The sequence below is a fragment of the Chinchilla lanigera genome, unplaced genomic scaffold (assembly GCF_000276665.1).
Source record: "Chinchilla lanigera isolate Chin_1 unplaced genomic scaffold, ChiLan1.0 scaffold00013, whole genome shotgun sequence".
In the NCBI taxonomy this organism is placed as follows: domain Eukaryota; kingdom Metazoa; phylum Chordata; class Mammalia; order Rodentia; family Chinchillidae; genus Chinchilla; species Chinchilla lanigera.
In genome coordinates, this window is record NW_004955414.1 from 25,202,522 (window position 1) to 25,210,323 (window position 7,802).

The window sequence follows — 7,802 nt, forward strand, 5'->3', positions numbered from 1 at the left end:
GAGAAAAACCAAAAAAAAACAAAAACAAAAACAACAACAACAAAAAAACAACCGTTGAACAGGAAAAACATTTGACTAAGATTCAAGGATGCATGGTCTAAATAACAAAGCTGTAAGAAGCATTAGCAATGGTGCTGGGCATGGTAGCACACACCTGTAATCCCAGCACTTGGGAGGCTGAGGCAGGATGATTACCACAAGTTCAAGGCCACCTGAATTACATAGAAAGGCCCTGTCTCCAAAAACAAAAGGCTGGAAATAAAGCTCAGTGGCACATCACCTGCCTGATAAGCATAAGGTCCTGAGTTCAATTCCCAGTACCTGCACCCCCCCCCCCAAAAAAAAAAAAAGAGAAGTCCCACCAGGAGAAGTAACTAGGATGTCCAAAATTCCAGATCCTGGACCAGGATCCCCATGTTCCAGATAATTTTTAGCAGACCTTGGAACCCCATCCTGGGTAGGATGGGGCTTAGAAGCACCATCAGTTTTTGTGTTGCATCACTTACTGTTCTCTGCTGGTTGGCATAAAACCATTTTTCCTTTAGCAACAGACATAGTCCCCCTTTTTTAGCAGTCAGGAGGTCTAATCCCCTCTGGTTTTGTAGAGCCACTGCTGCTGGTCAGTCTGGTTTTGGAGGGCTGTTAGGCTCTGTGACACTTGCTGTAGACCTTCAGCAAACTCGGAGCTGGTTGAAATAGGGGAGAGATGTGAGACTCGCTAACCCCGTACCAGTCCCCACTGTTATCCCCAAGCCTATCAGTAAGGGGATAAGTTGCATTGTCCTTTTTTGTTCTTGTGGGCTTATCACTTTGACTGGAACTGAGACCAGCAGGAGCCTTTAGGAAGGTCAAGCAAAAACAGGTGCTAGAAGGACACTGAAGCAGAGGGGCTTAGGGCAGCATAGGGGCCTATAATCCCTTTGGTTGCTAATGTGTTAAGTGTGGTCCACACTTGGAGCATTTGAACCACAGTTGTGTGAAAGGAAACCTGCTACTGTTTTGACTGTGTCTCTTCCATTTATAGGAGCGTTAGCCTTCCCTCATCTAGATGTAAGTAGTATTGCCCTCCTATGTATGTGAACTGGGCACAATCGGCTCCTTCATTAGGGACCACACAGTGTGCCATGGCAGTAGGGAAGAGGCATAGCCAGCAGCTTTTTGCTGCTGTAGGGTTGGACTGGCTGAGAAGGTAAACGGTAAAATTAAATGTGTGATGTAAGTATTCTGTCCTGGGTAGGATGGGGCTGGTAGACTGGGCTGGTAGTTTATACCTACCAGCAAAGACAGGAGCAGAACAAGGTTTGGATGGGTAAAAACTTAGAAGGTGCCTTGAAGCCATGGTTCTTATATAAAGGTATTGATTAGCAGGGTAGAATGAGGAGAGGTATCACTGTAGGTCAGAGAGGAGGTGAAAGGTAATCTGAAGAAAGTAGCAATAAGAGATAGGAAACTGAGAGCAGCATTTGGGTCTTGCAATCTATTTTTGGGACAGGGCTAATTTTTTAACTAGAGGGAGACTTACTTTCTGGTGAAAATGACTTCACCCTCTGGGAGCTGACAGGTTAAGAGATGCCAGAGGAAAATCAGAATGAAAATTCCTAGCAGGAAATTAAACCAGAAGAGGGGGGTGAATCAGGGCTTCTATTGATCATTATTTATCTTTTAGAGAAGGAGATGGTGTTTTTTTAAAGAGAAATTTTAAGTTTTTTACCAGCTTGCAGGAGTATCTGACAAGCAGTGCTCCTCTTGCTGGTCTATCCAGTGAGACTTTTTCTGGTTCACTGACCAAGGTTTTAGGCAAAAATGGTGCATCCAGGAATTGTGTCTGTAGACCTTAGCTGCTGAGGGGCACAGAGAATTATTGCATGGGGTCCGTCCCATTTGAGTCAAGGGACAGAGAGGAGGTAGGCAGAGATTTTACTAAGACCAGGTCCCTTGCTTAAAAAGAGATTGTTGTCCTCTCTGGGTTGGGGCTCTGTGTTCTTTTGGAGGGCCCTCTGGAAGTGGGACAGAGAGGTTTCATGTGGGCAATTCTGGATCTAGTAAGTCATTAGTAAGAAAGGGCCTCCCTTTCTATGAAGGAGCTTCTGTCTGTGACATCTCCCCATACAGCATCTCACATGGGCCAAGGCCCAAACATTATGGGGAGTTCCTTATTCTGAGCAAGGCAGTGGGTAAAAGGGCAGTCCAGGGAAGCCCAGTCTCCTGGGTTAATTTGCAGAGATGGTTTTTAAAATCTCACTGGTCCTCTACTTCTCTTAAAGACTGGGGGCTTCTGGTACAGTGTAGGTGATACTGTATACCTAGGTCTGCTGAGATTCCCCGAGTAACTAGCCTGTAAAGGATAGGCACTGTCATTCTGGAAGGACTCATGAGGGGCCTTCAGGACCTTTCACTAGCTAGCTCTCAGAAGTTTTTCTTTTCCTTTCTTTCTTTTTTGTTTGTTTGTTTAGAACTGAGGAAGGTAAATATAGCCCATTGGGCAGATCCTTTGAGAGTACTGGGGCTTAGTCTCTCCTAGGGAATGTTTTCGGGTTTTCTGTTTGTTTGTTTTTTGTCTTTTTGAGACAGGGTCTCACTATGCAGTTCAGGATGGTCTTGATCTCACTCTGTGGCCCAGGGTGGCCTTGAATTCACAACGATCCTCCTGCCTCAGCCTCCCAAAGGCTGGGATTACAGATATGCACCAGCACACCCAGCTCTAGGGAATGTTTTCAAAGTAAAGGATTTAAAGTGGCCTCCATCAAAAAGACAAAAAAAAAATTTTCTTTTAAATTTTAAAAAAGTCCAGGCCAGGCGTGGTGACCTGCACCTGTAATCCCACCACTCCCAGCACTCGGGAGGCTGAGGCAGGAGGATCATTGCAAATTCCAGACCAGCCTGGGATGCAAAGTGAGCTCAAGGCCAGCCTGAACTGCATAGCGAGACCCTGTCTCAAAAAGACAAAAAAATAAAAATAAAAAAGCGGCCTCCAGGAGGGGCTTTCATGCTGCTGCCCCAGCTGCCATGTCAGCTACCCTATTACTTTTTGCTATTTTTTTGAGACAGGATCTTGCTGTGTAGTTCAGGCTGGCCTTGAACTCACTATGTAGTTGAGGATAGCCTCGTACTTCCGGTTACCCTCCTGCCTCAGCCTCCCAAGTGCTAGGATTACAGGTGTGTGCCACCATGCCTGGGTCCTTCTATTTCATCAGCTCCCTTTTGGTGTGCTTTACAGTAGATACTATTTTCTCAAGGGAGGACTGTCCCACTTAGTAGGTGGTCAATTTCTTGGTGATATTTTACTGGGGATTCTGTGACTGTGAGGAAATTAGATTTTTTTTTCCTGACAGCAACATGGGCACCAAGGGCCAGAAAGGCATACGCTGAGTCTGTGTGTTATCCCTCTTCCCTTCATTTAGTTTGAGAGCTGGGTGAGAGCAACTAGTTCTGCTAGCTGAGTGCTTGTTTCTGGGGACAGGGGTGAGTTCTCTGTGACTTTTAAGGATGCCACTTTTCATATGCTGTCCTTTGCACCCCTTTTTCTATGAAGGAGCTTCTGTCTGTGACATCAGGGTCCTCTGAAAACTTGTCCAGGTCTGCGCTGATCTGTCAGAAATCTCCCAGAGGTAAAGGAAAGGCATGGAGCCTGCCTGGGGTCCCTCTGGCAATGCTCCTATCACCTGGAGAGGAAGCAAAGTAGGGTGTCATTACCCCCATTCTTGCAATGGGAACCCAGGATAGAGGGGACAGGAGGACTCTTGAGGAAGTTCCTCCTGGGAAGAGAAGGGATGCGGACAGGAGGGCACTTCAGACTTTTTAGGGGGAAGGGGAGGGCTCCAGGGGCTGAAGGGGTACAGGTTGTCAGCGGGGCTGAGTCTACGCTACATGACCTGCATAGGTCAGGATTGTCTATCAAAGCAGAGACAGCCTGCATGTAGGGCTCTTGGGACCATTTACCTGCCTTTTGCAAAGTAAGTCTAGTTGAAGGACCATATTATAATTGATATTCCCCTCCATCAGCCATTTTTATTACCCAAGCAATAGCCAGGCCATGTGAGGGTACAGATTAGGTGCTTTTTCTTTAAGGTCTGAGTGTCAAACAATTTTTTTTTTTTCTTGGAGACAGGGTCCCACTATGAACTTCAGACTGGCCCTAAACTGACTTGGGTATCAGCCTCATAAATGCTGGGATTACAGACATACACCACCATACCCGGCTGTAATTCCCAATTCATAGGGATGCAGCTCAATGGAGCAGTAACTGGGCACCTGCCTGGCAAGCACAAGGTCCTGAGTTCAATTCTCAGTACCAAAAAATAACCAAACGAGAGGTAACCGGAAAAGCCTGAGACTCTCCATGTGTAAAAGAGGCGAGGAAGAAAAAGGTGTCTCCTTTCTATCTTCAGTGCTCTCTCTCCTCCACCTCACTCTGCTCAGGAGTCATGAAAGGCCCTCACAAGATTATCCCTCAGTCTACCTCCGTAGGGAGGGACAGTGATGCCAGGTGGTCACTGTCCAGAGGGAAGAGCTTTTCCTCTTAGGAACCAATGACTATGGTCTGTTAAAGAATGAAACCAGCTGGAGATATAGCTCAGTGGCATAAGCACCTGCCTGGCAAGCGCAAGGTCGTGAGTTTGATCCCCAGTACTGCAGGGAAAAGAGAAAAAAAAAAAATGAAACCAGTATCAATCTGTACAGTGACCAGCCTGACCAAAACTTAGGAGGCAGGCCCTCAGGGACCTGGCTGGGGGGATATAGCTCAGAGGTGCAGCACCTGCCTGGCAAGTGTGAGGTCATGAGTTCAATTCCTAGTACCAAAAAAAAAAAAAAAGATCTGGTTGAAGAGACAGGCATCTCAAGAGATTGGATCTGCAGTTGGCTGCCCACAAGCACTGGAGAGGCAGACTCATTTCCAGTGTTGTAACGGGATCAAGGCTTAAGGGACTCTCCCTCAGTCTTATTCTTGGTTGCAAGATACCTTCCGCAGGGCATTATCTGTCAGGTATGGGCCTCCTGAATGTGGGGGTGGGGCCCAGGCACCAGGGGAGCCAGGACATGGGCTAGGATCCTAACTTGCCCAGTAAATCTATCAAGTCATATCTGAAGAAAACATCAGCCATGCTAGTGGAGAGGGAAAAGCCCATACCTGCAGTTGAACTCTTAGTGGAGGACAGTCAGAGGGGTCCGACGGGTCTCAGATCACCCTGAAAAGGGGATAGCCGGGGAACCTGGAGTTTACCCCTCACCTCACAGAGAAGCACAGGCCCAACAGGATAGGCAAGTAGAGGTGTCTCTGCTGGGTACCCAGTCGAGCTGTGGGTACCTGGTTTCCATCAGACCAGCGAGCACTCGCCAAGGAGCACCCCAGCCTGACCATCACAACTGTCACACTGGCTTTCACCAGTTCCTCACACCCAGAAATTGGCCTCAGAAAAGGGATCCAGTGTCCTGCCTGACCAACATTCCCACTGTCCCTGGAGGGAGTTTAGGGGTCAGCCAGGGATGAACCAGGAGGTTGCTGGGAGCCTGCCTCCCATTTTTACCCTCTGTAGTAGCTTTTATCTGGTCAACAGGGTACCCAGTTTCTTAGAAACTGGGGTCTTTAGGAGCTTTAGAGTTGCGGGGTTTCTTGTTGTTGATAGGGTCTTGCTATGTAGTCCAGGTTTGCCTGAAACGGGCAAGGATCCTCCGGCCTGTCTCCCACGTGCTGGGATTACAGGCCTGTGCCACCACATGCAGCCTGAGTTATGGGATTTGTTGGTCTTTTTGAGACAGGGTCTCCCTATGCAGTTCAGGCTGGCCTTGAGCTCACTTTGTAGCCCAGGCTGGCCCTGAGCTCCCAACGATCCTCCTGCCTCAGCCTCCTGAGTGCTGGGATTATAGGCATGTGCACCACCAAGCCCGGCCTCTGAGAGTTGTTTTATAGATTTAAGAGTTTATCTTCTTCACAGTTTGCTACTAATCTTGATACACTTGTAAAATGGATAAACGAAGAATGTGAAGTCTGGCCATTCTGTCATCATACTTACCTCTCCATAGAGAAGTGCCCCACTTTGGGTGCCAAAGGTGTTACCCATTTGTCCTGGGGTTTTTTTTTAAAGACAAGGAGTGAAGTCCACAAACAGCAGTGGGGAATGAACCAGGTGTAGTTTATTAGAAAGAAAAGCTCTTTCTAGCCAAGAAGCCCTCCAAGGAAGGATTCCCTGGAAGGCCTAAGTCCAGGAGTTTACATACAGACTTTAGTGTGAAAATGAAACAATGTTTGCCACTTTGGGCTCAGCCTCCGACATCAATAGGAGGGGATTTACTTGTACTCCAACTTTTTAGGGCTTATCGCAGTTTACCTAGGCCCTTGTCCTTTGAAACAATGTGGCTTCCACTTTTACATAGGCCTCTGACCTCAGGACAGGCTTCCTTTCCTTGTACTCCAACTTTCTGGAGCTTGTTTCGGTTTACTCAGCCCCTTGCCCTAACTGCCTGTTATGGTTTTTGGCTAGATGTCCCCCCAAACTCTCATGTGGCCACAGGTGGGGCTTTTTCAGGTGGCTGAATCTAGAGTGTATGCCTGATTCACAGTGCAATGCTACGATTAAGGGTGCTAGGATCAAGGGTGGGTGATTACTAAATCAGTCCCGATTGGATTGGCACTGCCCTAATCCCAGTACACTGTATATAAGGGACAGAAAGAGGCTTGTCTTCCCCTTGCTTGTTGCTTTTGCTGTCTTCTGCCTGCTATGAACTGTTTCTCCTATGCAATCCCCTCTGCCTTGCCACCTGCCCTGGAGCTAGCCAACTGTGAACTGAAACCTCTAATTCTGTGAGCTAAGTCAGCCTTTTCTCCCTTAACTTTGGGTGTCAAGTATTTTGTTTCAGCAATGAGAGAAGTAACTAAGACGCTGCCTATTGTTTTTCTATCTCCTGGCCTCAAAAAAAATTTTTTTTTGGTGGAACTGGGGATTGAACTCATGACCTTGCGCTTGCCGAGCAGGCGCTTATGCCACTGAGCTATATCCCCAGCCCCTCCTGGTCTCAAATTGATAAGTAAGTTCAACAAGTGTGCTCTATCCATACAAATTTTTAGCTTATAGCTAAGGAATTTGCCAAGCAGAGGGGTGCCACCTATAATCCAACTATTTGGTAGGCTGACGTAGGAGGATCAAAGTTCAAGGCCAGCCTGGGAAATTTAGCAAGACCCTGTCTCAACAAAAATATATATATTTTTTTGTCTTTCACTATGCAGTTGAGGCTGGCCTTGAGCTCACTTTGTAGCCCAGGATGGTCTCGAACTCCCAACAATCTTTCTGCCTCAGCCTCCTGAGTGCTGGGATTACAGGTGTGCATCACCATGCCCAGCTTTTCTTTGTCTGAGACAGGGTTTCAATATGCAGTTCAGGCTGGCCTTAAGGTCAACTTTGTAGCCCTGGCTGGCCTCGAACTCACGGCGATCCTCTTGCCTCAGCCTCCTGAGTACTGGGATTACAGGCCTGTGCCACCATGCCCAGCTCAAAATTATTTTAAGGGCTAGTGATGAAGCTTAGTAGTAGAGCACTCCTGCATTCAACCCCTAATACTGGGGGGGAAAAAAAAAAAATTTGTTTTTTGTTTTTTCTCGGGTTTTTTTCCCCGTACCGGGAACTGAACTCACAACCTTGTACTTGCCAGGCAGGCGCTGTGCCGCTGAGCTAAATCCCCAGCCCAAGAAGTATTTGTTAATAGCCTACATGAATGAGCCTTGAAAAATTATGCTCAGAGAAGCCAAACAGACAAATGCAGAGACAGAAAGTAGACCTGTGGCTGCCAGGGTAGGAAAGGAAATGAGT